General features: G+C 51.9%; 23 non-coding genes and 1 pseudogene across 23 annotated transcripts; all 24 read right to left on the bottom strand.

Annotated features, from left to right (window-relative positions):
- Nucleotides 1-490: 490 nt before the first annotated feature.
- LOC137066972 (U1 spliceosomal RNA) lies at nucleotides 491-654 on the bottom strand. The gene has a single exon (XR_010902805.1). It is a non-coding gene; the product is annotated as a U1 spliceosomal RNA (small nuclear RNA).
- A 469-nt stretch (nucleotides 655-1,123) lies between these two features.
- LOC137066524 (U2 spliceosomal RNA) lies at nucleotides 1,124-1,314 on the bottom strand. Its single transcript, XR_010902437.1, has one exon. It is a non-coding gene; the product is annotated as a U2 spliceosomal RNA (small nuclear RNA).
- Nucleotides 1,315-2,347: 1,033 nt separating this feature from the next.
- On the bottom strand, nucleotides 2,348-2,511 carry LOC137066971 (U1 spliceosomal RNA). The gene has a single exon (XR_010902804.1). It is a non-coding gene; the product is annotated as a U1 spliceosomal RNA (small nuclear RNA).
- A 469-nt stretch (nucleotides 2,512-2,980) lies between these two features.
- Nucleotides 2,981-3,171, bottom strand: LOC137066523 (U2 spliceosomal RNA). The gene has a single exon (XR_010902436.1). It is a non-coding gene; the product is annotated as a U2 spliceosomal RNA (small nuclear RNA).
- A 1,033-nt stretch (nucleotides 3,172-4,204) lies between these two features.
- LOC137066970 (U1 spliceosomal RNA) lies at nucleotides 4,205-4,368 on the bottom strand. The gene has a single exon (XR_010902803.1). It is a non-coding gene; the product is annotated as a U1 spliceosomal RNA (small nuclear RNA).
- Nucleotides 4,369-4,812: 444 nt separating this feature from the next.
- LOC137066885 (U2 spliceosomal RNA) lies at nucleotides 4,813-5,005 on the bottom strand. The gene has a single exon (XR_010902764.1). It is a non-coding gene; the product is annotated as a U2 spliceosomal RNA (small nuclear RNA).
- A 1,033-nt stretch (nucleotides 5,006-6,038) lies between these two features.
- LOC137066969 (U1 spliceosomal RNA) lies at nucleotides 6,039-6,202 on the bottom strand. The gene has a single exon (XR_010902802.1). It is a non-coding gene; the product is annotated as a U1 spliceosomal RNA (small nuclear RNA).
- Nucleotides 6,203-6,670: 468 nt separating this feature from the next.
- On the bottom strand, nucleotides 6,671-6,861 carry LOC137066522 (U2 spliceosomal RNA). Its single transcript, XR_010902435.1, has one exon. It is a non-coding gene; the product is annotated as a U2 spliceosomal RNA (small nuclear RNA).
- Nucleotides 6,862-7,894: 1,033 nt separating this feature from the next.
- On the bottom strand, nucleotides 7,895-8,058 carry LOC137066966 (U1 spliceosomal RNA). The gene has a single exon (XR_010902800.1). It is a non-coding gene; the product is annotated as a U1 spliceosomal RNA (small nuclear RNA).
- A 468-nt stretch (nucleotides 8,059-8,526) lies between these two features.
- LOC137066854 (U2 spliceosomal RNA) lies at nucleotides 8,527-8,717 on the bottom strand. The gene has a single exon (XR_010902736.1). It is a non-coding gene; the product is annotated as a U2 spliceosomal RNA (small nuclear RNA).
- A 1,028-nt stretch (nucleotides 8,718-9,745) lies between these two features.
- LOC137066965 (U1 spliceosomal RNA) lies at nucleotides 9,746-9,909 on the bottom strand. The gene has a single exon (XR_010902799.1). It is a non-coding gene; the product is annotated as a U1 spliceosomal RNA (small nuclear RNA).
- A 468-nt stretch (nucleotides 9,910-10,377) lies between these two features.
- LOC137066521 (U2 spliceosomal RNA) lies at nucleotides 10,378-10,568 on the bottom strand. Its single transcript, XR_010902434.1, has one exon. It is a non-coding gene; the product is annotated as a U2 spliceosomal RNA (small nuclear RNA).
- Nucleotides 10,569-11,601: 1,033 nt separating this feature from the next.
- LOC137066964 (U1 spliceosomal RNA) lies at nucleotides 11,602-11,765 on the bottom strand. Its single transcript, XR_010902798.1, has one exon. It is a non-coding gene; the product is annotated as a U1 spliceosomal RNA (small nuclear RNA).
- Nucleotides 11,766-12,233: 468 nt separating this feature from the next.
- On the bottom strand, nucleotides 12,234-12,435 carry LOC137066924 (U2 spliceosomal RNA; annotated as a pseudogene).
- A 5,853-nt stretch (nucleotides 12,436-18,288) lies between these two features.
- LOC137066963 (U1 spliceosomal RNA) lies at nucleotides 18,289-18,452 on the bottom strand. Its single transcript, XR_010902797.1, has one exon. It is a non-coding gene; the product is annotated as a U1 spliceosomal RNA (small nuclear RNA).
- Nucleotides 18,453-18,920: 468 nt separating this feature from the next.
- On the bottom strand, nucleotides 18,921-19,111 carry LOC137066520 (U2 spliceosomal RNA). The gene has a single exon (XR_010902433.1). It is a non-coding gene; the product is annotated as a U2 spliceosomal RNA (small nuclear RNA).
- Nucleotides 19,112-20,144: 1,033 nt separating this feature from the next.
- On the bottom strand, nucleotides 20,145-20,308 carry LOC137066962 (U1 spliceosomal RNA). Its single transcript, XR_010902796.1, has one exon. It is a non-coding gene; the product is annotated as a U1 spliceosomal RNA (small nuclear RNA).
- A 468-nt stretch (nucleotides 20,309-20,776) lies between these two features.
- Nucleotides 20,777-20,967, bottom strand: LOC137066834 (U2 spliceosomal RNA). Its single transcript, XR_010902718.1, has one exon. It is a non-coding gene; the product is annotated as a U2 spliceosomal RNA (small nuclear RNA).
- A 1,033-nt stretch (nucleotides 20,968-22,000) lies between these two features.
- LOC137066961 (U1 spliceosomal RNA) lies at nucleotides 22,001-22,164 on the bottom strand. Its single transcript, XR_010902795.1, has one exon. It is a non-coding gene; the product is annotated as a U1 spliceosomal RNA (small nuclear RNA).
- A 468-nt stretch (nucleotides 22,165-22,632) lies between these two features.
- LOC137066519 (U2 spliceosomal RNA) lies at nucleotides 22,633-22,823 on the bottom strand. Its single transcript, XR_010902432.1, has one exon. It is a non-coding gene; the product is annotated as a U2 spliceosomal RNA (small nuclear RNA).
- A 1,033-nt stretch (nucleotides 22,824-23,856) lies between these two features.
- LOC137066960 (U1 spliceosomal RNA) lies at nucleotides 23,857-24,020 on the bottom strand. The gene has a single exon (XR_010902794.1). It is a non-coding gene; the product is annotated as a U1 spliceosomal RNA (small nuclear RNA).
- Nucleotides 24,021-24,488: 468 nt separating this feature from the next.
- On the bottom strand, nucleotides 24,489-24,679 carry LOC137066518 (U2 spliceosomal RNA). Its single transcript, XR_010902431.1, has one exon. It is a non-coding gene; the product is annotated as a U2 spliceosomal RNA (small nuclear RNA).
- Nucleotides 24,680-25,693: 1,014 nt separating this feature from the next.
- On the bottom strand, nucleotides 25,694-25,857 carry LOC137066959 (U1 spliceosomal RNA). The gene has a single exon (XR_010902793.1). It is a non-coding gene; the product is annotated as a U1 spliceosomal RNA (small nuclear RNA).
- A 468-nt stretch (nucleotides 25,858-26,325) lies between these two features.
- On the bottom strand, nucleotides 26,326-26,516 carry LOC137066516 (U2 spliceosomal RNA). The gene has a single exon (XR_010902429.1). It is a non-coding gene; the product is annotated as a U2 spliceosomal RNA (small nuclear RNA).
- Between the last annotated feature and the right edge of the window lie 357 nt (nucleotides 26,517-26,873).

Genomic DNA, 26,873 nt, shown 5'->3' with positions numbered 1-26,873 from the left:
GACAATTTCACCCAAGCCGGTACACCCGTGCACGGGCTCAGTCTGGGGTCAGGCGAGAAAGGACGCGGTGAATGGCCACCTAGTGGCGCTTTAAAATGAAAAAGCAACAACATGAGAGCGGCTATAGGCGAACGTATGTCGCGTGCTTTTTCACAGCACGCGCACGAGACAGTCGTACCATACGACAGAAAACCTCCATCCGAACAACTGTGCCTTTGGGACCACTGCTGTCAATCAACTCGTCCGTTGAATATCAAAGTTTGTGGGAAAAACCACATTCGGCAAACCGGTCGCAGGTTTCGACAACCTCGATGAAAACAGACGCAGTTCAGTTCTCTGAACTCTCCGGGTCACTGGCTGACACAGCAGAAAGAGACAGAAACATAACAAAACTGGTGCAACTTCACCCTTTGGGGCAGTGGGCGGCACCACAAGCGTCAAGAACCGCACGCTTTTTCCCTCCACGCTATCTGCTTTTAACCAGTGTGTACAGGGGAGAGCGCGAACGCAGTCCCCCACTACCATAAATTATGCAGTCGAGATTCCCACATTTGGGGAATTCGCAGGGGTCAGCACAACCGGAGTGCAATGGCCGAGCCTCGCCCTGGGTGAACCACCTTCCTGATCATGGTGTCTCCCCTGCCAGGTAAGTATGAGTTGCCTGGCCTCCAGGCAGAGGCGCCCTATCCCCCTTCGCCATCCTCAAACACGGTGACCTTCCCCTCCCCCAAGAAAAGGAAGGACGGGGCACCTTCCATTGCTTGACTGCTGCGTGCGTGCGTGCCTGACCTTGATTTGAATCAGGTGTCCCTAATCCATCCAACACAAACCCCTGATTCGACTCATCAGCTCGTTGGTAAAGACTCTCAAATAAGACGGGACATCAAAAAACGTGCTGTGACGGTGATGAGTCAGCCGGCCGGCAACCGACGCTTTTGTTCTTCTTTTTTCCCTATGCTCATATGACCGCAGCTTGCTGCTTTCTCTGTGGCACGGTCATCGTCAACGGTCACCTCATCGTCATTCTGTATGCGCTTCCTGCGTATTTCTGTATTCTCTGACAAAAGTCCAGTGGTGTTGTTGGTTCTTCTATTAGTCACAACAATTCGCAGTCCCCAAAAAGGGGAAGCACACCGTTCCTGGAGGCACTGCAATACCAGGTCGATGCGTGGAGTGGACGGAGCAAGCCCCGGTTCCGGCTCCATGTGCCAAAAATCAATTTAATATGCAGTCCCCGGATAGGGGACGTATCAGATATTAAACTGATAAGAACAGATACTACACTTGATCTTAGCCAAAAGGCCGAGAAGCGATGACACAATGACGCAGCGGCAGGGGAGCCGGCAAAGGCGACGCCCATCTGGGAAGCGGTGAGGGGGGGGAGGGTTGGCAAAGGCCGTACGTCGTAGAGACCTGAAACTTTGAGGGATGGCACTAGCCACTCGCTCTACAACATCACCAAGGCTGGCCCCCCGATGGGCCCGGCGGTGGCGCTACAGCCACCGAAAGTACGAAATGGCTCGTAGCTCCCAAACCGCACGCCGCAGAACCAAGTGTCTTATATCATCGGAATCCTTGGCTCGAGCCGAGCGAGACGCATGCCTCGGATTCGAAGGTTGCGCTGGCGAAATTTTCGGGTATTTGGGATTTTGTGAAAAACCTACTTTTGCACACTAGTCCTAGGTCTTTTGCCCGATCTGGCCCAAACCAGTGCAGAAAGATTCTCTGGAGTCTGACTGTCCGTCCAGATTGGAAAAAAAGTGGGAATTTCGATTCAGCTTGGCGGCGGCAGGCCGAAACCTACGGGCTGGGCGAGGCGGGGTCTGCTAGAACGGCTATAGCTCTTGGACGGAACGAGACAATTTCACCCAAGCCGGTACACCCGTGCACGGGCTCAGTCTGGGGTCAGGCGAGAAAGGACGCGGTGAATGGCCACCTAGTGGCGCTTTAAAATGAAAAAGCAACAACATGAGAGCGGCTATAGGCGAACGTATGTCGCGTGCTTTTTCACAGCACGCGCACGAGACAGTCGTACCATACGACAGAAAACCTCCATCCGAACAACTTTGCCTTTGGGACCACTGCTGTCAATCAACTCGTCCGTTGAATATCAAAGTTTGTGGGAAAAACCACATTCGGCAAACCGGTCGCAGGTTTCGACAACCTCGATGAAAACAGACGCAGTTCAGTTCTCTGAACTCTCCGGGTCACTGGCTGACACAGCAGAAAGAGACAGAAACATAACAAAACTGGTGCAACTTCACCCTTTGGGGCAGTGGGCGGCGCCACAAGCGTCAAGAACCGCACGCTTTTTCCCTCCACGCTATCTGCTTTTAACCAGTGTGTACAGGGGAGAGCGCGAACGCAGTCCCCCACTACCATAAATTATGCAGTCGAGATTCCCACATTTGGGGAATTCGCAGGGGTCAGCACAACCGGAGTGCAATGGCCGAGCCTCGCCCTGGGTGAACCACCTTCCTGATCATGGTGTCTCCCCTGCCAGGTAAGTATGAGTTGCCTGGCCTCCAGGCAGAGGCGCCCTATCCCCCTTCGCCATCCTCAAACACGGTGACCTTCCCCTCCCCCAAGAAAAGGAAGGACGGGGCACCTTCCATTGCTTGACTGCTGCGTGCGTGCGTGCCTGACCTTGATTTGAATCAGGTGTCCCTAATCCATCCAACACAAACCCCTGATTCGACTCATCAGCTCGTTGGTAAAGACTCTCAAATAAGACGGGACATCAAAAAACGTGCTGTGACGGTGATGAGTCAGCCGGCCGGCAACCGACGCTTTTGTTCTTCTTTTTTCCCTATGCTCATATGACCGCAGCTTGCTGCTTTCTCTGTGGCACGGTCATCGTCAACGGTCACCTCATCGTCATTCTGTATGCGCTTCCTGCGTATTTCTGTATTCTCTGACAAAAGTCCAGTGGTGTTGTTGGTTCTTCTATTAGTCACAACAATTCGCAGTCCCCAAAAAGGGGAAGCACACCGTTCCTGGAGGCACTGCAATACCAGGTCGATGCGTGGAGTGGACGGAGCAAGCCCCGGTTCCGGCTCCATGTGCCAAAAATCAATTTAATATGCAGTCCCCGGATAGGGGACGTATCAGATATTAAACTGATAAGAACAGATACTACACTTGATCTTAGCCAAAAGGCCGAGAAGCGATGACACAATGACGCAGCGGCAGGGGAGCCGGCAAAGGCGACGCCCATCTGGGAAGCGGTGAGGGGGGGGAGGGTTGGCAAAGGCCGTACGTCGTAGAGACCTGAAACTTTGAGGGATGGCACTAGCCACTCGCTCTACAACATCACCAAGGCTGGCCCCCCGATGGGCCCGGCGGTGGCGCTACAGCCACCGAAAGTACGAAATGGCTCGTAGCTCCCAAACCGCACGCCGCAGAACCAAGTGTCTTATATCATCGGAATCCTTGGCTCGAGCCGAGCGAGACGCATGCCTCGGATTCGAAGGTTGCGCTGGCGAAATTTTCGGGTATTTGGGATTTTGTGAAAAACCTACTTTTGCACACTAGTCCTAGGTCTTTTGCCCGATCTGGCCCAAACCAGTGCAGAAAGATTCTCTGGAGTCTGACTGTCCGTCCAGATCGGAAAAAAAGTGGGAATTTCGATTCAGCTTGGCGGCGGCAGGCCGAAACCTACGGGCTGGGCGAGGCGGGGTCTGCTAGAACGGCTATAGCTCTTGGACGGAACGAGACAATTTCACCCAAGCCGGTACACCCGTGCACGGGCTCAGTCTGGGGTCAGGCGAGAAAGGACGCGGTGAATGGCCACCTAGTGGCGCTTTAAAATGAAAAAGCAACAACATGAGAGCGGCTATAGGCGAACGTATGTCGCGTGCTTTTTCACAGCACGCGCACGAGACAGTCGTACCATACGACAGAAAACCTCCATCCGAACAACTTTGCCTTTGGGACCACTGCTGTCAATCAACTCGTCCGTTGAATATCAAAGTTTGTGGGAAAAACCACATTCGGCAAACCGGTCGCAGGTTTCGACAACCTCGATGAAAACAGACGCAGTTCAGTTCTCTGAACTCTCCGGGTCACTGGCTGACACAGCAGAAAGAGACAGAAACATAACAAAACTGGTGCAACTTCACCCTTTGGGGCAGTGGGCGGCGCCACAAGCGTCAAGAACCGCACGCTTTTTCCCTCCACGCTATCTGCTTTTAACCAGTGTGTACAGGGGAGAGCGCGAACGCAGTCCCCCACTACCATAAATTATGCAGTCGAGATTCCCACATTTGGGGAATTCGCAGGGGTCAGCACAACCGGAGTGCAATGGCCGAGCCTCGCCCTGGGTGAACCACCTTCCTGATCATGGTGTCTCCCCTGCCAGGTAAGTATGAGTTGCCTGGCCTCCAGGCAGAGGCGCCCTATCCCCCTTCGCCATCCTCAAACACGGTGACCTTCCCCTCCCCCAAGAAAAGGAAGGACGGGGCACCTTCCATTGCTTGACTGCTGCGTGCGTGCGTGCCTGACCTTGATTTGAATCAGGTGTCCCTAATCCATCCAACACAAACCCCTGATTCGACTCATCAGCTCGTTGGTAAAGACTCTCAAATAAGAGGGACATCAAAAAACGTGCTGTGACGGTGATGAGTCAGCCGGCCGGCAACCGACGCTTTTGTTCTTCTTTTTTCCCTATGCTCATATGACCGCAGCTTGCTGCTTTCTCTGTGGCACGGTCATCGTCAACGGTCACCTCATCGTCATTCTGTATGCGCTTCCTGCGTATTTCTGTATTCTCTGACAAAATTCCAGTGGTGTTGTTGGTTCTTCTATTAGTCACAACAATTCGCAGTCCCCAAAAAGGCACTGCAATACCAGGTCGATGCGTGGAGTGGACGGAGCAAGCCCCGGTTCCGGCTCCATGTGCCAAAAATCAATTTAATATGCAGTCCCCGGATAGGGGACGTATCAGATATTAAACTGATAAGAACAGATACTACACTTGATCTTAGCCAAAAGGCCGAGAAGCGATGACACAATGACGCAGCGGCAGGGGAGCCAGCAAAGGCGACGCCCATCTGGGAAGCGGTGAGGGGGGGGAGGGTTGGCAAAGGCCGTACGTCGTAGAGACCTGAAACTTTGAGGGATGGTACTAGCCACTCGCTCTACAACATCACCAAGGCTGGCCCCCCGATGGGCCCGGCGGTGGCGCTACAGCCACCGAAAGTACGAAATGGCTCGTAGCTCCCAAACCGCACGCCGCAGAACCAAGTGTCTTATATCATCGGAATCCTTGGCTCGAGCCGAGCGAGACGCATGCCTCGGATTCGAAGGTTGCGCTGGCGAAATTTTCGGGTATTTGGGATTTTGTGAAAAACCTACTTTTGCACACTAGTCCTAGGTCTTTTGCCCGATCTGGCCCAAACCAGTGCAGAAAGATTCTCTGGAGTCTGACTGTCCGTCCAGATCGGAAAAAAAGTGGGAATTTCGATTCAGCTTGGCGGCGGCAGGCCGAAACCTACGGGCTGGGCGAGGCGGGGTCTGCTAGAACGGCTATAGCTCTTGGACGGAACGAGACAATTTCACCCAAGCCGGTACACCCGTGCACGGGCTCAGTCTGGGGTCAGGCGAGAAAGGACGCGGTGAATGGCCACCTAGTGGCGCTTTAAAATGAAAAAGCAACAACATGAGAGCGGCTATAGGCGAACGTATGTCGCGTGCTTTTTCACAGCACGCGCACGAGACAGTCGTACCATACGACAGAAAACCTCCATCCGAACAACTTTGCCTTTGGGACCACTGCTGTCAATCAACTCGTCCGTTGAATATCAAAGTTTGTGGGAAAAACCACATTCGGCAAACCGGTCGCAGGTTTCGACAACCTCGATGAAAACAGACGCAGTTCAGTTCTCTGAACTCTCCGGGTCACTGGCTGACACAGCAGAAAGAGACAGAAACATAACAAAACTGGTGCAACTTCACCCTTTGGGGCAGTGGGCGGCGCCACAAGCGTCAAGAACCGCACGCTTTTTCCCTCCACGCTATCTGCTTTTAACCAGTGTGTACAGGGGAGAGCGCGAACGCAGTCCCCCACTACCATAAATTATGCAGTCGAGATTCCCACATTTGGGGAATTCGCAGGGGTCAGCACAACCGGAGTGCAATGGCCGAGCCTCGCCCTGGGTGAACCACCTTCCTGATCATGGTGTCTCCCCTGCCAGGTAAGTATGAGTTGCCTGGCCTCCAGGCAGAGGCGCCCTATCCCCCTTCGCCATCCTCAAACACGGTGACCTTCCCCTCCCCCAAGAAAAGGAAGGACGGGGCACCTTCCATTGCTTGACTGCTGCGTGCGTGCGTGCCTGACCTTGATTTGAATCAGGTGTCCCTAATCCATCCAACACAAACCCCTGATTCGACTCATCAGCTCGTTGGTAAAGACTCTCAAATAAGAGGGACATCAAAAAACGTGCTGTGACGGTGATGAGTCAGCCGGCCGGCAACCGACGCTTTTGTTCTTCTTTTTTCCCTATGCTCATATGACCGCAGCTTGCTGCTTTCTCTGTGGCACGGTCATCGTCAACGGTCACCTCATCGTCATTCTGTATGCGCTTCCTGCGTATTTCTGTATTCTCTGACAAAATTCCAGTGGTGTTGTTGGTTCTTCTATTAGTCACAACAATTCGCAGTCCCCAAAAAGGGGAAGCACACCGTTCCTGGAGGCACTGCAATACCAGGTCGATGCGTGGAGTGGACGGAGCAAGCCCCGGTTCCGGCTCCATGTGCCAAAAATCAATTTAATATGCAGTCCCCGGATAGGGGACGTATCAGATATTAAACTGATAAGAACAGATACTACACTTGATCTTAGCCAAAAGGCCGAGAAGCGATGACACAATGACGCAGCGGCAGGGGAGCCGGCAAAGGCGACGCCCATCTGGGAAGCGGTGAGGGGGGGGAGGGTTGGCAAAGGCCGTACGTCGTAGAGACCTGAAACTTTGAGGGATGGTACTAGCCACTCGCTCTACAACATCACCAAGGCTGGCCCCCCGATGGGCCCGGCGGTGGCGCTACAGCCACCGAAAGTACGAAATGGCTCGTAGCTCCCAAACCGCACGCCGCAGAACCAAGTGTCTTATATCATCGGAATCCTTGGCTCGAGCCGAGCGAGACGCATGCCTCGGATTCGAAGGTTGCGCTGGCGAAATTTTCGGGTATTTGGGATTTTGTGAAAAACCTACTTTTGCACACTAGTCCTAGGTCTTTTGCCCGATCTGGCCCAAACCAGTGCAGAAAGATTCTCTGGAGTCTGACTGTCCGTCCAGATCGGAAAAAAAGTGGGAATTTCGATTCAGCTTGGCGGCGGCAGGCCGAAACCTACGGGCTGGGCGAGGCGGGGTCTGCTAGAACGGCTATAGCTCTTGGACGGAACGAGACAATTTCACCCAAGCCGGTACACCCGTGCACGGGCTCAGTCTGGGGTCAGGCGAGAAAGGACGCGGTGAATGGCCACCTAGTGGCGCTTTAAAATGAAAAAGCAACAACATGAGAGCGGCTATAGGCGAACGTATGTCGCGTGCTTTTTCACAGCACGCGCACGAGACAGTCGTACCATACGACAGAAAACCTCCATCCGAACAACTTTGCCTTTGGGACCACTGCTGTCAATCAACTCGTCCGTTGAATATCAAAGTTTGTGGGAAAAACCACATTCGGCAAACCGGTCGCAGGTTTCGACAACCTCGATGAAAACAGACGCAGTTCAGTTCTCTGAACTCTCCGGGTCACTGGCTGACACAGCAGAAAGAGACAGAAACATAACAAAACTGGTGCAACTTCACCCTTTGGGGCAGTGGGCGGCACCACAAGCGTCAAGAACCGCACGCTTTTTCCCTCCACGCTATCTGCTTTTAACCAGTGTGTACAGGGGAGAGCGCGAACGCAGTCCCCCACTACCATAAATTATGCAGTCGAGATTCCCACATTTGGGGAATTCGCAGGGGTCAGCACAACCGGAGTGCAATGGCCGAGCCTCGCCCTGGGTGAACCACCTTCCTGATCATGGTGTCTCCCCTGCCAGGTAAGTATGAGTTGCCTGGCCTCCAGGCAGAGGCGCCCTATCCCCCTTCGCCACCCTCAAACACGGTGACCTTCCCCTCCCCCAAGAAAAGGAAGGACGGGGCACCTTCCATTGCTTGACTGCTGCGTGCGTGCGTGCCTGACCTTGATTTGAATCAGGTGTCCCTAATCCATCCAACACAAACCCCCGATTCGACTCATCAGCTCGTTGGTAAAGACTCTCAAATAAGAGGGACATCAAAAAACGTGCTGTGACGGTGATGAGTCAGCCGGCCGGCAACCGACGCTTTTGTTCTTCTTTTTTCCCTATGCTCATATGACCGCAGCTTGCTGCTTTCTCTGTGGCACGGTCATCGTCAACGGTCACCTCATCGTCATTCTGTATGCGCTTCCTGCGTATTTCTGTATTCTCTGACAAAATTCCAGTGGTGTTGTTGGTTCTTCTATTAGTCACAACAATTCGCAGTCCCCAAAAAGGGGAAGCACACCGTTCCTGGAGGCACTGCAATACCAGGTCGATGCGTGGAGTGGACGGAGCAAGCCCCGGGTCCGGCTCCATGTGCCACAAATCAATTTAATATGCAGCCCCCGGATAGGGGACGTATCAGATATTACACTGATAAGAACAGATACTACACTTGATCTTAGCCAAAAGGCCGAGAAGCGATGACACAATGACGCAGCGGCAGGGGAGCCGGCAAAGGCGACGCCCATCTGGGAAGCGGTGAGGGGGGGGAGGGTTGGCAAAGGCCGTACGTCGTAGAGACCTGAAACTTTGAGGGATGGCACTAGCCACTCGCTCTACAACATCACCAAGGCTGGCCCCCCGATGGGCCCGGCGGTGGCGCTACAGCCACCGAAAGTACGAAATGGCTCGTAGCTCCCAAACCGCACGCCGCAGAACCAAGTGTCTTATATCATCGGAATCCTTGGCTCGAGCCGAGCGAGACGCATGCCTCGGATTCGAAGGTTGCGCTGGCGAAATTTTCGGGTATTTGGGATTTTGTGAAAAACCTACTTTTGCACACTAGTCCTAGGTCTTTTGCCCGATCTGGCCCAAACCAGTGCAGAAAGATTCTCTGGAGTCTGACTGTCCGTCCAGATCGGAAAAAAAGTGGGAATTTCGGCTTGGCGGCGGCAGGCCGAAACCTACGGGCTGGGCGAGGCGGGGTCTGCTAGAACGGCTATAGCTCTTGGACGGAACGAGACAATTTCACCCAAGCCGGTACACCCGTGCACGGGCTCAGTCTGGGGTCAGGCGAGAAAGGACGCGGTGAATGGCCACCTAGTGGCGCTTTAAAATGAAAAAGCAACAACATGAGAGCGGCTATAGGCGAACGTATGTCGCGTGCTTTTTCACAGCACGCGCACGAGACAGTCGTACCATACGACAGAAAACCTCCATCCGAACAACTTTGCCTTTGGGACCACTGCTGTCAATCAACTCGTCCGTTGAATATCAAAGTTTGTGGGAAAAACCACATTCGGCAAACCGGTCGCAGGTTTCGACAACCTCGATGAAAACAGACGCAGTTCAGTTCTCTGAACTCTCCGGGTCACTGGCTGACACAGCAGAAAGAGACAGAAACATAACAAAACTGGTGCAACTTCACCCTTTGGGGCAGTGGGCGGCGCCACAAGCGTCAAGAACCGCACGCTTTTTCCCTCCACGCTATCTGCTTTTAACCAGTGTGTACAGGGGAGAGCGCGAACGCAGTCCCCCACTACCATAAATTATGCAGTCGAGATTCCCACATTTGGGGAATTCGCAGGGGTCAGCACAACCGGAGTGCAATGGCCGAGCCTCGCCCTGGGTGAACCACCTTCCTGATCATGGTGTCTCCCCTGCCAGGTAAGTATGAGTTGCCTGGCCTCCAGGCAGAGGCGCCCTATCCCCCTTCGCCATCCTCAAACACGGTGACCTTCCCCTCCCCCAAGAAAAGGAAGGACGGGGCACCTTCCATTGCTTGACTGCTGCGTGCGTGCGTGCCTGACCTTGATTTGAATCAGGTGTCCCTAATCCATCCAACACAAACCCCCGATTGGACTCATCAGCTCGTTGGTAAAGACTCTCAAATAAGAGGGACATCAAAAAACGTGCTGTGACGGTGATGAGTCAGCCGGCCGGCAACCGACGCTTTTGTTCTTCTTTTTTCCCTATGCTCATATGACCGCAGCTTGCTGCTTTCTCTGTGGCACGGTCATCGTCAACGGTCACCTCATCATCATTCTGTATGCGCTTCCTGCGTATTTCTGTATTCTCTGACAAAATTCCAGTGGTGTTGTTGGTTCTTCTATTAGTCACAACAATTCGCAGTCCCCAAAAAGGGGAAGCACACCGTTCCTGGAGGCACTGCAATACCAGGTCGATGCGTGGAGTGGACGGAGCAAGCCCCGGTTCCGGCTCCATGTGCCAAAAATCAATTTAATATGCAGTCCCCGGATAGGGGACGTATCAGATATTAAACTGATAAGAACAGATACTACACTTGATCTTAGCCAAAAGGCCGAGAAGCGATGACACAATGACGCAGCGGCAGGGGAGCCGGCAAAGGCGACGCCCATCTGGGAAGCGGTGAGGGGGGGGAGGGTTGGCAAAGGCCGTACGTCGTAGAGACCTGAAACTTTGAGGGATGGTACTAGCCACTCGCTCTACAACATCACCAAGGCTGGCCCCCCGATGGGCCCGGCGGTGGCGCTACAGCCACCGAAAGTACGAAATGGCTCGTAGCTCCCAAACCGCACGCCGCAGAACCAAGTGTCTTATATCATCGGAATCCTTGGCTCGAGCCGAGCGAGACGCATGCCTCGGATTCGAAGGTTGCGCTGGCGAAATTTTCGGGTATTTGGGATTTTGTGAAAAACCTACTTTTGCACACTAGTCCTAGGTCTTTTGCCCGATCTGGCCCAAACCAGTGCAGAAAGATTCTCTGGAGTCTGACTGTCCGTCCAGATCGGAAAAAAAGTGGGAATTTCGATTCAGCTTGGCGGCGGCAGGCCGAAACCTACGGGCTGGGCGAGGCGGGGTCTGCTAGAACGGCTATAGCTCTTGGACGGAACGAGACAATTTCACCCAAGCCGGTACACCCGTGCACGGGCTCAGTCTGGGGTCAGGCGAGAAAGGACGCGGTGAATGGCCACCTAGTGGCGCTTTAAAATGAAAAAGCAACAACATGAGAGCGGCTATAGGCGAACGTATGTCGCGTGCTTTTTCACAGCACGCGCACGAGACAGTCGTACCATATGACAGAAAACCTCCATCCGAACAACTTTGCCTTTGGGACCACTGCTGTCAATCAACTCGTCCGTTGAATATCAAAGTTTGTGGGAAAAACCACATTCGGCAAACCGGTCGCAGGTTTCGACAACCTCGATGAAAACAGACGCAGTTCAGTTCTCTGAACTCTCCGGGTCACTGGCTGACACAGCAGAAAGAGACAGAAACATAACAAAACTGGTGCAACTTCACCCTTTGGGGCAGTGGGCGGCACCACAAGCGTCAAGAACCGCACGCTTTTTCCCTCCACGCTATCTGCTTTTAACCAGTGTGTACAGGGGAGAGCGCGAACGCAGTCCCCCACTACCATAAATTATGCAGTCGAGATTCCCACATTTGGGGAATTCGCAGGGGTCAGCACAACCGGAGTGCAATGGCCGAGCCTCGCCCTGGGTGAACCACCTTCCTGATCATGGTGTCTCCCCTGCCAGGTAAGTATGAGTTGCCTGGCCTCCAGGCAGAGGCGCCCTATCCCCCTTCGCCATCCTCAAACACGGTGACCTTCCCCTCCCCCAAGAAAAGGAAGGACGGGGCACCTTCCATTGCTTGACTGCTGCGTGCGTGCGTGCCTGACCTTGATTTGAATCAGGTGTCCCTAATCCATCCAACACAAACCCCCGATTCGACTCATCAGCTCGTTGGTAAAGACTCTCAAATAAGAGGGACATCAAAAAACGTGCTGTGACGGTGATGAGTCAGCCGGCCGGCAACCGACGCTTTTGTTCTTCTTTTTTCCCTATGCTCATATGACCGCAGCTTGCTGCTTTCTCTGTGGCACGGTCATCGTCAACGGTCACCTCATCGTCATTCTGTATGCGCTTCCTGCGTATTTCTGTATTCTCTGACAAAATTCCAGTGGTGTTGTTGGTTCTTCTATTAGTCACAACAATTCGCAGTCCCCAAAAAGGGGAAGCACACCGTTCCTGGAGGCACTGCAATACCAGGTCGATGCGTGGAGTGGACGGAGCAAGCCCCGGGTCCGGCTCCATGTGCCACAAATCAATTTAATATGCAGTCCCCGGATAGGGGACGTATCAGATATTACACTGATAAGAACAGATTTTTTTTTTTTTTTTTTTTTTTTATTCACATACAACTCAAAATTACATACACATATTATCTCATCTCATTCTCTTTCCATTCGTCATCATATAACCCAAACAACCCTTTCCACCTCTCTTTAGCTGCATGTTTCCCCCATCTTTGTATATCCCACCTAATCCTTGCCCTTACTTCATACTCCACTCCCCGTATTACCCCTTCTTCTGACCTTTTCCCTTTCCCCCTACATATTCCCTGTCTTTCCTCCCAAAGTCCTTTTTTGACCAAACTTATTATTAACCACAGCATATAAGCCACTTTCCCTTCCCCCTTCTTACTTCTTATTCCACCGATTACATTCTCCCCCGACACCTTAAAATTTCCTGAGATCACCCCTAACACCCTCTTTCCCCTCCCCCACACCCTCTGTGCAAACCCACACTCCCAAAAAGTATGTTTTATTGTCTCTTCTTCCCAACACCCCTCCCTTGGGCACTTTCCATCTTTTGCTATACCGTGCCTATACATGATCTCTTTTACGGGCAAACGCCTCAAAAAACACAACCAATTAAGATCTTTTAAGTCATTATCAAGATTTTTGGGTTGAATATTCAACCACACCTCCCTTGAGACCCCCACCCGAACTACACTAGACACCCTCTCCCTTACCTTTCCATACAACATCCTCTGGTCCAAACACACTGTTATCTCCTTACTCTCAGGATATTTACTCATCCATTTAACTGCATGCCTATAATGCCACGGCTGCGTTTCCGACCTTGGACCCTCATTGGACCACCTCATCACGTGCCTTGCTTGATAAGAAAAAAATAACCTAAGAAAAAACCAAGACGGATGCTCAGCAGTCCCCGCTAACTGGGCCAAGATTGAAGACACAAAAAAACAATCAAGCTTTAAAGGAACATGAGGTACATCCCGCCCTCCTTCCTTAATCGAATTAAACATTTCAGTTCTTTTTACATATTCATATCTTCCTCCCCAGACAAACGTAAATATTAACCTTATTACTGACTTCCTCATACTAGCCGGCAAAGGATAAATGACAGCCAAGTACTGAAACACTGACAACACCTCTATCTTCAGTACCAAAACTTTCCCCCACAATGTCAATCTTCGCCCTTTCCACCTTGCTAGCCTCTTCTGCACCGAAACAATGCGCTCTTCCCAATTCAGAGTAGCTGAGCCTTCATTCTGAAATCTTATACCCAAAATTTTTAAAGGCCCCTCACACACCTGCAACCCCCCAATTCCATTCCGTCTTTGCCTAAACTTCCCAAAAAACTTAACAGCTGATTTTGAAATATTTAGACTAGCCCCAGATGCTAAGGAAAACTCCTCAAACAAATGCAATGCCCTCTCAAGACACTTGTCTGAATCCAACAGTAGTGTAGTATCATCTGCGTACTGCGATAGTTTCACTACCGCCCCCTTACCTCCTGGTACCCGCAGACCTTTTATTCTGCCATCTCGCCTTATCGCCTGAGCCAATGGCTCCATATAGAGAACAAAAAGTAAAGGAGAGAGAGGACACCCCTGTCTCACTCCCTCCCACACATCAAAGCTCTGTCCTAATGCCCCGTTCACCTGCACCAAACACCTAGCCCCAGTATACAGCGTTCTAATCCACCCTATATATCCCTCACCCAAACCCATCCTCTCCATTACCTTAAACAGAAACCATCTATTCACCCTATCAAAGGCTTTAGCCTGATCTAAGCTAACCACCATCAATGGTAACTCCCTATCCTCCACCCATGCTATAACATCCCTGATCAGCTGAAGATTCCACTTAATGCTGCGACCCTCAACTCCACATGTTTGATCAACATGCACCACATGGGGAAGGGCTTTCCTCAATCTGTCTGCCAACACCTTTGCTATAATCTTATAGTCCACTGTAAGCATTGTGAGCGGCCTATAATTTGTTATGTCCGACCTTTCGCCTTTTTTATATAGAAGAGTTATCACTCCAGTTGCCATTGAACCACTCATACTTTTATTTTCTAACACTTCCCGCACCACCTCCATCAAATGAGGACCTAAAATATTGAAAAACCTAACATAAAATTCAACTGGTAGGCCATCAATCCCTGGCACCTTACCTTTACTCATCCTTCTCAATGCTCCTTCCACCTCTTCCAATGTTATTGGAGAATTTAACTCAGCCCCAACCTCATCAGGGACTACGCTAGACAGGAAATTAACAAAAAAATCACTTTTCTCCTTTACTATCTCTCTTTTACTGAAAAATTGTTGAAAATACTGACCCACATATTCAGTTATCTCTTCGGTTTTCCCCAGAATCTCCCCTTCCTTATCCTTTAACTCAACAATTATTTGCTTCTCTTTTTGATCCCTTACTGACCTAAAAAACCCAGCATTACACGCCTCCCCATTCTCCCTTGTCTCATGTCTCCTTTTCAACAAAAACCGTTTAGCTTGATCTTCATACAAACCCTTTATCTGTCTCTTCAGCAAGTTAACCCTATCCCAGTCAAAAGTGCCCCCAACATTATACTCTTCAAATATCAACTCTAAATCTCTCTGCAACTTCCCTGCTTGCCTCCTAAAATTGCTCATTCTTCTCTTACAGTACTTAACAATCCACTCCTTTGAACGATTTTTAACCATTTCCCACCACCCCACCACATCATCATACATGACCTTTAACCCCTCTAACCCCTTGAAAAAACATACATACTCTTCACAGAACTGCCTTTCCCTCAAAATCTCTATATTCATTCTCCAGTACCCTTTACCAAACTTCACATTTTGCCCCTTAACTACAAACCAAACCAAATCATGATCAGAAAAAAACACAGGCTTCACTCCCCCTCCTTCCAAAACCAAACCTTTTGAAAAAAACACATAATCTAGCCTCTTTTCCACCCCCCTCGAGTTCCTCCACGTTGACATACAAACTTTTGGATTCACTCCCTGCCCCCCATCCACCAACCCATGCCCCTGCAAAACCCCTTCTAACACCATCAAACTACTATCCCCTTTGTCTCCTAACTGCAAATTAAAATCCCCTCCCATTATAATCTGTTTATTTGTTGCACAGACTGTTAACAACATTTCAAAAATATCTTTCCTCTCTTCCACTGTTTGTGGAGCATAAACTGAGAGTAATCTATATTCCCCCCCTCTCCACCTTACATCAGCCCCAATCACTCTCCCTTGTGAAACCGTAAAATAACTTCTGACTTCCAACTCTTTACCCCGAAACAAGATCCCCACTCCTGAGGAATAAACCCCTCCCACACTCCATACTGCTCCTCCCCTCCCCCATTCTTCTGTAAATTTCCTTGCATCTTGTGAACTTTTCAAATGAACCTCCTGCAAAAAAAGAATATCACATCTGCAATTTTCCAAAAAAGAAAAAACCGCTCTTCGCTTCACATTGTCTCTTAAACCTCTTACATTTATAGACCCCACAGTCAATTCGTCATTGCTCACCACTTATTCAGTCCTTAATGTCCCTTCCATCCCTCGATCCTCCAGTGGTCCCAGTGGTCCTGTGGTCCCAGTCTCAGTCCCCACCAGATCTGACCAGCATATGGGCGACACACTGAGACCAACCCCATCATCCTTCGGTTCTTCATTGTCACTACCACCCTTTCCCTGTGACAACTGAAATAAGGGTCTAGCATTGTCCATCTCGAGCCCCTCTTGACTGTCGGTAGATAGTGAATCCTCAGAACAACTCAAACTCTGCCTCGTCTCGGCTCTCACCCTCTTGCCTGGTCTCGCCTTTTCCTTCTCGGCTTTCCTGATCCGCTGACTTCCATCCCCTCTTGATCCATCCGGGTCACTTTGTCTCTCCACTTCCATCTCATCTTCCACATCCCCTGTGTACAACTCGGTGACCTTAAACTGTTCCCCATTTAACGCTTCTAAGAAAGCATCCATCACATCTTCCACTTTCTCTGCTTCTGCCTCGCTTCCTCCCTCCTTTACCACCTCAAACACCACCTTCTCTTTTATTTCTTGCTCCATTGTCTCCTGTTGGACCTCCTCCCCGTTCTTCTCCTCTGCCACTGTTTCCTCCACTCTCCTTCCTCCTCGATTCAGCTTGCGCCCTTCCTTACATTCCTTCATCAAATGTCCTAATGAGCCACAGCTGTGACATGACTTAGGAATACTGCACTCTTTTGCTGTGTGTCCCATCTTAGAACACCGCCAACATCTTTCTTCTCCACACCTGCCATCACTATGGCCATACCGTCTGCACCTTCTACAAAAAGGAGGCTGTCTTGAATAGAAAAGATATCCCTTGTCCGCTCCTATGTTGAAAAAAGCAGGAGGGTGCATGACCCCCTCAAACCCATCCTCATCCGATTTTAGGAGAACTTGGAACTGCCTTTTCCCAGTCCATAACCCCACATTGTCCTTTATGTATCTTGCAGGTGTGAGAACTTCAGCATATTTTCCCAAAAAAGCCACCAACGCTTCATCTGTGACGTATGGGTTAAACATATGAAGAGTGATGACCCTGAAGTTAGGTCTGTCCAGACTTATCACCTCGAATTTCCCCATCAAGCCCACCTTGTCACACTTCCCAAACTTTTCCAACACCTCTTTGTATAATTCCACCGTGTTCAAAGTTAGGTCAAAACACTTCTCTTGTCTGTTGGTCTGTAGACAGTACACCTCTTCCACTTTCAACTTCAGCTTGTCCAGAAGAACTACCCGTGCAAACACATCTCTTTCCATCATCTCCACCCCCGGCGTCTTCATTTGGAAACGTAGAGTATTTCTCAGTCCCGCCCTTGGAACTGAGTACCCAGCTACACCAGCCATCATAACTTCTCAAAAGATCAAAGAAATCACGACTTGATCTTAGCCAAAAGGCCGAGAAGCGATGACACAATGACGCAGCGGCAGGGGAGCCGGCAAAGGCGACGCCCATCTGGGAAGCGGTGAGGGGGGGGAGGGTTGGCAAAGGCCGTACGTCGTAGAGACCTGAAACTTTGAGGGATGGTACTTGCCACTCGCTCTAACAACATCACCAAGGCTGGCCCCCCGATGGGCCCGGCGGTGGCGCTACAGCCACCGAAAGTACGAAATGGCTCGTAGCTCCCAAACCGCACGCCGCAGAACCAAGTGTCTTATATCATCGGAATCCTTGGCTCGAGCCGAGCGAGACGCATGCCTCGGATTCGAAGGTTGCGCTGGCGAAATTTTCGGGTATTTGGGATTTTGTGAAAAACCTACTTTTGCACACTAGTCCTAGGTCTTTTGCCCGATCTGGCCCAAACCAGTGCAGAAAGATTCTCTGGAGTCTGACTGTCCGTCCAGATCGGAAAAAAAGTGGGAATTTCGATTCAGCTTGGCGGCGGCAGGCCGAAACCTACGGGCTGGGCGAGGCGGGGTCTGCTAGAACGGCTATAGCTCTTGGACGGAACGAGACAATTTCACCCAAGCCGGTACACCCATGCACGGGCTCAGTCTGGGGTCAGGCGAGAAAGGACGCGGTGAATGGCCACCTAGTGGCGCTTTAAAATGAAAAAGCAACAACATGAGAGCGGCTATAGGCGAACGTATGTCGCGTGCTTTTTCACAGCACGCGCACGAGACAGTCGTACCATACGACAGAAAACCTCCATCCGAACAACTTTGCCTTTGGGACCACTGCTGTCAATCAACTCGTCCGTTGAATATCAAAGTTTGTGGGAAAAACCACATTCGGCAAACCGGTCGCAGGTTTCGACAACCTCGATGAAAACAGACGCAGTTCAGTTCTCTGAACTCTCCGGGTCACTGGCTGACACAGCAGAAAGAGACAGAAACATAACAAAACTGGTGCAACTTCACCCTTTGGGGCAGTGGGCGGCGCCACAAGCGTCAAGAACCGCACGCTTTTTCCCTCCACGCTATCTGCTTTTAACCAGTGTGTACAGGGGAGAGCGCGAACGCAGTCCCCCACTACCATAAATTATGCAGTCGAGATTCCCACATTTGGGGAATTCGCAGGGGTCAGCACAACCGGAGTGCAATGGCCGAGCCTCGCCCTGGGTGAACCACCTTCCTGATCATGGTGTCTCCCCTGCCAGGTAAGTATGAGTTGCCTGGCCTCCAGGCAGAGGCGCCCTATCCCCCTTCGCCACCCTCAAACACGGTGACCTTCCCCTCCCCCAAGAAAAGGAAGGACGGGGCACCTTCCATTGCTTGACTGCTGCGTGCGTGCGTGCCTGACCTTGATTTGAATCAGGTGTCCCTAATCCATCCAACACAAACCCCCGATTCGACTCATCAGCTCGTTGGTAAAGACTCTCAAATAAGAGGGACATCAAAAAACGTGCTGTGACGGTGATGAGTCAGCCGGCCGGCAACCGACGCTTTTGTTCTTCTTTTTTCCCTATGCTCATATGACCGCAGCTTGCTGCTTTCTCTGTGGCACGGTCATCGTCAACGGTCACCTCATCGTCATTCTGTATGCGCTTCCTGCGTATTTCTGTATTCTCTGACAAAATTCCAGTGGTGTTGTTGGTTCTTCTATTAGTCACAACAATTCGCAGTCCCCAAAAAGGGGAAGCACACCGTTCCTGGAGGCACTGCAATACCAGGTCGATGCGTGGAGTGGACGGAGCAAGCCCCGGTTCCGGCTCCATGTGCCAAAAATCAATTTAATATGCAGTCCCCGGATAGGGGACGTATCAGATATTAAACTGATAAGAACAGATACTACACTTGATCTTAGCCAAAAGGCCGAGAAGCGATGACACAATGACGCAGCGGCAGGGGAGCCGGCAAAGGCGACGCCCATCTGGGAAGCGGTGAGGGGGGGGAGGGTTGGCAAAGGCCGTACGTCGTAGAGACCTGAAACTTTGAGGGATGGTACTAGCCACTCGCTCTACAACATCACCAAGGCTGGCCCCCCGATGGGCCCGGCGGTGGCGCTACAGCCACCGAAAGTACGAAATGGCTCGTAGCTCCCAAACCGCACGCCGCAGAACCAAGTGTCTTATATCATCGGAATCCTTGGCTCGAGCCGAGCGAGACGCATGCCTCGGATTCGAAGGTTGCGCTGGCGAAATTTTCGGGTATTTGGGATTTTGTGAAAAACCTACTTTTGCACACTAGTCCTAGGTCTTTTGCCCGATCTGGCCCAAACCAGTGCAGAAAGATTCTCTGGAGTCTGACTGTCCGTCCAGATCGGAAAAAAAGTGGGAATTTCGATTCAGCTTGGCGGCGGCAGGCCGAAACCTACGGGCTGGGCGAGGCGGGGTCTGCTAGAACGGCTATAGCTCTTGGACGGAACGAGACAATTTCACCCAAGCCGGTACACCCGTGCACGGGCTCAGTCTGGGGTCAGGCGAGAAAGGACGCGGTGAATGGCCACCTAGTGGCGCTTTAAAATGAAAAAGCAACAACATGAGAGCGGCTATAGGCGAACGTATGTCGCGTGCTTTTTCACAGCACGCGCACGAGACAGTCGTACCATACGACAGAAAACCTCCATCCGAACAACTTTGCCTTTGGGACCACTGCTGTCAATCAACTCGTCCGTTGAATATCAAAGTTTGTGGGAAAAACCACATTCGGCAAACCGGTCGCAGGTTTCGACAACCTCGATGAAAACAGACGCAGTTCAGTTCTCTGAACTCTCCGGGTCACTGGCTGACACAGCAGAAAGAGACAGAAACATAACAAAACTGGTGCAACTTCACCCTTTGGGGCAGTGGGCGGCACCACAAGCGTCAAGAACCGCACGCTTTTTCCCTCCACGCTATCTGCTTTTAACCAGTGTGTACAGGGGAGAGCGCGAACGCAGTCCCCCACTACCATAAATTATGCAGTCGAGATTCCCACATTTGGGGAATTCGCAGGGGTCAGCACAACCGGAGTGCAATGGCCGAGCCTCGCCCTGGGTGAACCACCTTCCTGATCATGGTGTCTCCCCTGCCAGGTAAGTATGAGTTGCCTGGCCTCCAGGCAGAGGCGCCCTATCCCCCTTCGCCATCCTCAAACACGGTGACCTTCCCCTCCCCCAAGAAAAGGAAGGACGGGGCACCTTCCATTGCTTGACTGCTGCGTGCGTGCGTGCCTGACCTTGATTTGAATCAGGTGTCCCTAATCCATCCAACACAAACCCCCGATTCGACTCATCAGCTCGTTGGTAAAGACTCTCAAATAAGAGGGACATCAAAAAACGTGCTGTGACGGTGATGAGTCAGCCGGCCGGCAACCGACGCTTTTGTTCTTCTTTTTTCCCTATGCTCATATGACCGCAGCTTGCTGCTTTCTCTGTGGCACGGTCATCGTCAACGGTCACCTCATCGTCATTCTGTATGCGCTTCCTGCGTATTTCTGTATTCTCTGACAAAATTCCAGTGGTGTTGTTGGTTCTTCTATTAGTCACAACAATTCGCAGTCCCCAAAAAGGGGAAGCACACCGTTCCTGGAGGCACTGCAATACCAGGTCGATGCGTGGAGTGGACGGAGCAAGCCCCGGGTCCGGCTCCATGTGCCACAAATCAATTTAATATGCAGTCCCCGGATAGGGGACGTATCAGATATTACACTGATAAGAACAGATACTACACTTGATCTTAGCCAAAAGGCCGAGAAGCGATGACACAATGACGCAGCGGCAGGGGAGCCGGCAAAGGCGACGCCCATCTGGGAAGCGGTGAGGGGGGGGAGGGTTGGCAAAGGCCGTACGTCGTAGAGACCTGAAACTTTGAGGGATGGTACTAGCCACTCGCTCTACAACATCACCAAGGCTGGCCCCCCGATGGGCCCGGCGGTGGCGCTACAGCCACCGAAAGTACGAAATGGCTCGTAGCTCCCAAACCGCACGCCGCAGAACCAAGTGTCTTATATCATCGGAATCCTTGGCTCGAGCCGAGCGAGACGCATGCCTCGGATTCGAAGGTTGCGCTGGCGAAATTTTCGGGTATTTGGGATTTTGTGAAAAACCTACTTTTGCACACTAGTCCTAGGTCTTTTGCCCGATCTGGCCCAAACCAGTGCAGAAAGATTCTCTGGAGTCTGACTGTCCGTCCAGATCGGAAAAAAAGTGGGAATTTCGATTCAGCTTGGCGGCGGCAGGCCGAAACCTACGGGCTGGGCGAGGCGGGGTCTGCTAGAACGGCTATAGCTCTTGGACGGAACGAGACAATTTCACCCAAGCCGGTACACCCATGCACGGGCTCAGTCTGGGGTCAGGCGAGAAAGGACGCGGTGAATGGCCACCTAGTGGCGCTTTAAAATGAAAAAGCAACAACATGAGAGCGGCTATAGGCGAACGTATGTCGCGTGCTTTTTCACAGCACGCGCACGAGACAGTCGTACCATACGACAGAAAACCTCCATCCGAACAACTTTGCCTTTGGGACCACTGCTGTCAATCAACTCGTCCGTTGAATATCAAAGTTTGTGGGAAAAACCACATTCGGCAAACCGGTCGCAGGTTTCGACAACCTCGATGAAAACAGACGCAGTTCAGTTCTCTGAACTCTCCGGGTCACTGGCTGACACAGCAGAAAGAGACAGAAACATAACAAAACTGGTGCAACTTCACCCTTTGGGGCAGTGGGCGGCGCCACAAGCGTCAAGAACCGCACGCTTTTTCCCTCCACGCTATCTGCTTTTAACCAGTGTGTACAGGGGAGAGCGCGAACGCAGTCCCCCACTACCATAAATTATGCAGTCGAGATTCCCACATTTGGGGAATTCGCAGGGGTCAGCACAACCGGAGTGCAATGGCCGAGCCTCGCCCTGGGTGAACCACCTTCCTGATCATGGTGTCTCCCCTGCCAGGTAAGTATGAGTTGCCTGGCCTCCAGGCAGAGGCGCCCTATCCCCCTTCGCCACCCTCAAACACGGTGACCTTCCCCTCCCCCAAGAAAAGGAAGGACGGGGCACCTTCCATTGCTTGACTGCTGCGTGCGTGCGTGCCTGACCTTGATTTGAATCAGGTGTCCCTAATCCATCCAACACAAACCCCCGATTCGACTCATCAGCTCGTTGGTAAAGACTCTCAAATAAGAGGGACATCAAAAAACGTGCTGTGACGGTGATGAGTCAGCCGGCCGGCAACCGACGCTTTTGTTCTTCTTTTTTCCCTATGCTCATATGACCGCAGCTTGCTGCTTTCTCTGTGGCACGGTCATCGTCAACGGTCACCTCATCGTCATTCTGTATGCGCTTCCTGCGTATTTCTGTATTCTCTGACAAAATTCCAGTGGTGTTGTTGGTTCTTCTATTAGTCACAACAATTCGCAGTCCCCAAAAAGGGGAAGCACACCGTTCCTGGAGGCACTGCAATACCAGGTCGATGCGTGGAGTGGACGGAGCAAGCCCCGGTTCCGGCTCCATGTGCCAAAAATCAATTTAATATGCAGTCCCCGGATAGGGGACGTATCAGATATTAAACTGATAAGAACAGATACTACACTTGATCTTAGCCAAAAGGCCGAGAAGCGATGACACAATGACGCAGCGGCAGGGGAGCCGGCAAAGGCGACGCCCATCTGGGAAGCGGTGAGGGGGGGGAGGGTTGGCAAAGGCCGTACGTCGTAGAGACCTGAAACTTTGAGGGATGGTACTAGCCACTCGCTCTACAACATCACCAAGGCTGGCCCCCCGATGGGCCCGGCGGTGGCGCTACAGCCACCGAAAGTACGAAATGGCTCGTAGCTCCCAAACCGCACGCCGCAGAACCAAGTGTCTTATATCATCGGAATCCTTGGCTCGAGCCGAGCGAGACGCATGCCTCGGATTCGAAGGTTGCGCTGGCGAAATTTTCGGGTATTTGGGATTTTGTGAAAAACCTACTTTTGCACACTAGTCCTAGGTCTTTTGCCCGATCTGGCCCAAACCAGTGCAGAAAGATTCTCTGGAGTCTGACTGTCCGTCCAGATCGGAAAAAAAGTGGGAATTTCGATTCAGCTTGGCGGCGGCAGGCCGAAACCTACGGGCTGGGCGAGGCGGGCTCTGCTAGAACGGCTATAGCTCTTGGACGGAACGAGACAATTTCACCCAAGCCGGTACACCCATGCACGGGCTCAGTCTGGGGTCAGGCGAGAAAGGACGCGGTGAATGGCCACCTAGTGGCGCTTTAAAATGAAAAAGCAACAACATGAGAGCGGCTATAGGCGAACGTATGTCGCGTGCTTTTTCACAGCACGCGCACGACACAGTCGTACCATACGACAGAAAACCTCCATCCGAACAACTTTGCCTTTGGGACCACTGCTGTCAATCAACTCGTCCGTTGAATATCAAAGTTTGTGGGAAAAACCACATTCGGCAAACCGGTCGCAGGTTTCGACAACCTCGATGAAAACAGACGCAGTTCAGTTCTCTGAACTCTCCGGGTCACTGGCTGACACAGCAGAAAGAGACAGAAACATAACAAAACTGGTGCAACTTCACCCTTTGGGGCAGTGGGCGGCGCCACAAGCGTCAAGAACCGCACGCTTTTTCCCTCCACGCTATCTGCTTTTAACCAGTGTGTACAGGGGAGAGCGCGAACGCAGTCCCCCACTACCATAAATTATGCAGTCGAGATTCCCACATTTGGGGAATTCGCAGGGGTCAGCACAACCGGAGTGCAATGGCCGAGCCTCGCCCTGGGTGAACCACCTTCCTGATCATGGTGTCTCCCCTGCCAGGTAAGTATGAGTTGCCTGGCCTCCAGGCAGAGGCGCCCTATCCCCCTTCGCCACCCTCAAACACGGTGACCTTCCCCTCCCCCAAGAAAAGGAAGGACGGGGCACCTTCCATTGCTTGACTGCTGCGTGCGTGCGTGCCTGACCTTGATTTGAATCAGGTGTCCCTAATCCATCCAACACAAACCCCCGATTCGACTCATCAGCTCGTTGGTAAAGACTCTCAAATAAGAGGGACATCAAAAAACGTGCTGTGACGGTGATGAGTCAGCCGGCCGGCAACCGACGCTTTTGTTCTTCTTTTTTCCCTATGCTCATATGACCACAGCTTGCTGCTTTCTCTGTGGCACGGTCATCGTCAACGGTCACCTCATCGTCATTCTGTATGCGCTTCCTGCGTATTTCTGTATTCTCTGACAAAATTCCAGTGGTGTTGTTGGTTCTTCTATTAGTCACAACAATTCGCAGTCCCCAAAAAGGGGAAGCACACCGTTCCTGGAGGCACTGCAATACCAGGTCGATGCGTGGAGTGGACGGAGCAAGCCCCGGTTCCGGCTCCATGTGCCAAAAATCAATTTAATATGCAGTCCCCGGATAGGGGACGTATCAGATATTAAACTGATAAGAACAGATACTACACTTGATCTTAGCCAAAAGGCCGAGAAGCGATGACACAATGACGCAGCGGCAGGGGAGCCGGCAAAGGCGACGCCCATCTGGGAAGCGGTGAGGGGGGGGAGGGTTGGCAAAGGCCGTACGTCGTAGAGACCTGAAACTTTGAGGGATGGTACTAGCCACTCGCTCTACAACATCACCAAGGCTGGCCCCCCGATGGGCCCGGCGGTGGCGCTACAGCCACCGAAAGTACGAAATGGCTCGTAGCTCCCAAACCGCACGCCGCAGAACCAAGTGTCTTATATCATCGGAATCCTTGGCTCGAGCCGAGCGAGACGCATGCCTCGGATTCGAAGGTTGCGCTGGCAAAATTTTCGGGTATTTGGGATTTTGTGAAAAACCTACTTTTGCACACTAGTCCTAGGTCTTTTGCCCGATCTGGCCCAAACCAGTGCAGAAAGATTCTCTGGAGTCTAAAAAAAGTGGGAATTTCGATTCAGCTTGGCGGCGGCAGGCCGAAACCTACGGGCTGGGCGAGGCGGGCTCTGCTAGAACGGCTATAGCTCTTGGACGGAACGAGACAATTTCACCCAAGCCGGTACACCCATGCACGGGCTCAGTCTGGGGTCAGGCGAGAAAGGACGCGGTGAATGGCCACCTAGTGGCGCTTTAAAATGAAAAAGCAACAACATGAGAGCGGCTATAGGCGAACGTATGTCGCGTGCTTTTTCACAGCACGCGCACGAGACAGTCGTACCATACGACAGAAAACCTCCATCCGAACAACTTTGCCTTTGGGACCACTGCTGTCAATCAACTCGTCCGTTGAATATCAAAGTTTGTGGGAAAAACCACATTCGGCAAACCGGTCGCAGGTTTCGACAACCTCGATGAAAACAGACGCAGTTCAGTTCTCTGAACTCTCCGGGTCACTGGCTGACACAGCAGAAAGAGACAGAAACATAACAAAACTGGTGCAACTTCACCCTTTGGGGCAGTGGGCGGCGCCACAAGCGTCAAGAACCGCACGCTTTTTCCCTCCACGCTATCTGCTTTTAACCAGTGTGTACAGGGGAGAGCGCGAACGCAGTCCCCCACTACCATAAATTATGCAGTCGAGATTCCCACATTTGGGGAATTCGCAGGGGTCAGCACAACCGGAGTGCAATGGCCGAGCCTCGCCCTGGGTGAACCACCTTCCTGATCATGGTGTCTCCCCTGCCAGGTAAGTATGAGTTGCCTGGCCTCCAGGCAGAGGCGCCCTATCCCCCTTCGCCACCCTCAAACACGGTGACCTTCCCCTCCCCCAAGAAAAGGAAGGACGGGGCACCTTCCATTGCTTGACTGCTGCGTGCGTGCGTGCCTGACCTTGATTTGAATCAGGTGTCCCTAATCCATCCAACACAAACCCCCGATTCGACTCATCAGCTCGTTGGTAAAGACTCTCAAATAAGAGGGACATCAAAAAACGTGCTGTGACGGTGATGAGTCAGCCGGCCGGCAACCGACGCTTTTGTTCTTCTTTTTTCCCTATGCTCATATGACCGCAGCTTGCTGCTTTCTCTGTGGCACGGTCATCGTCAACGGTCACCTCATCGTCATTCTGTATGCGCTTCCTGCGTATTTCTGTATTCTCTGACAAAATTCCAGTGGTGTTGTTGGTTCTTCTATTAGTCACAACAATTCGCAGTCCCCAAAAAGGGGAAGCACACCGTTCCTGGAGGCACTGCAATACCAGGTCGATGCGTGGAGTGGACGGAGCAAGCCCCGGTTCCGGCTCCATGTGCCAAAAATCAATTTAATATGCAGTCCCCGGATAGGGGACGTATCAGATATTAAACTGATAAGAACAGATACTACACTTGATCTTAGCCAAAAGGCCGAGAAGCGATGACACAATGACGCAGCGGCAGGGGAGCCGGCAAAGGCGACGCCCATCTGGGAAGCGGTGAGGGGGGGGAGGGTTGGCAAAGGCCGTACGTCGTAGAGACCTGAAACTTTGAGGGATGGTACTAGCCACTCGCTCTACAACATCACCAAGGCTGGCCCCCCGATGGGCCCGGCGGTGGCGCTACAGCCACCGAAAGTACGAAATGGCTCGTAGCTCCCAAACCGCACGCCGCAGAACCAAGTGTCTTATATCATCGGAATCCTTGGCTCGAGCCGAGCGAGACGCATGCCTCGGATTCGAAGGTTGCGCTGGCGAAATTTTCGGGTATTTGGGATTTTGTGAAAAACCTACTTTTGCA

Source organism: Pseudorasbora parva, unplaced genomic scaffold (assembly GCF_024679245.1).
Source record: "Pseudorasbora parva isolate DD20220531a unplaced genomic scaffold, ASM2467924v1 scaffold_33, whole genome shotgun sequence".
In the NCBI taxonomy this organism is placed as follows: domain Eukaryota; kingdom Metazoa; phylum Chordata; class Actinopteri; order Cypriniformes; family Gobionidae; genus Pseudorasbora; species Pseudorasbora parva.
The sequence above is the reverse complement of the archived record's forward strand: the minus strand, read 5'-3'. Positions and strand labels throughout refer to the sequence as shown.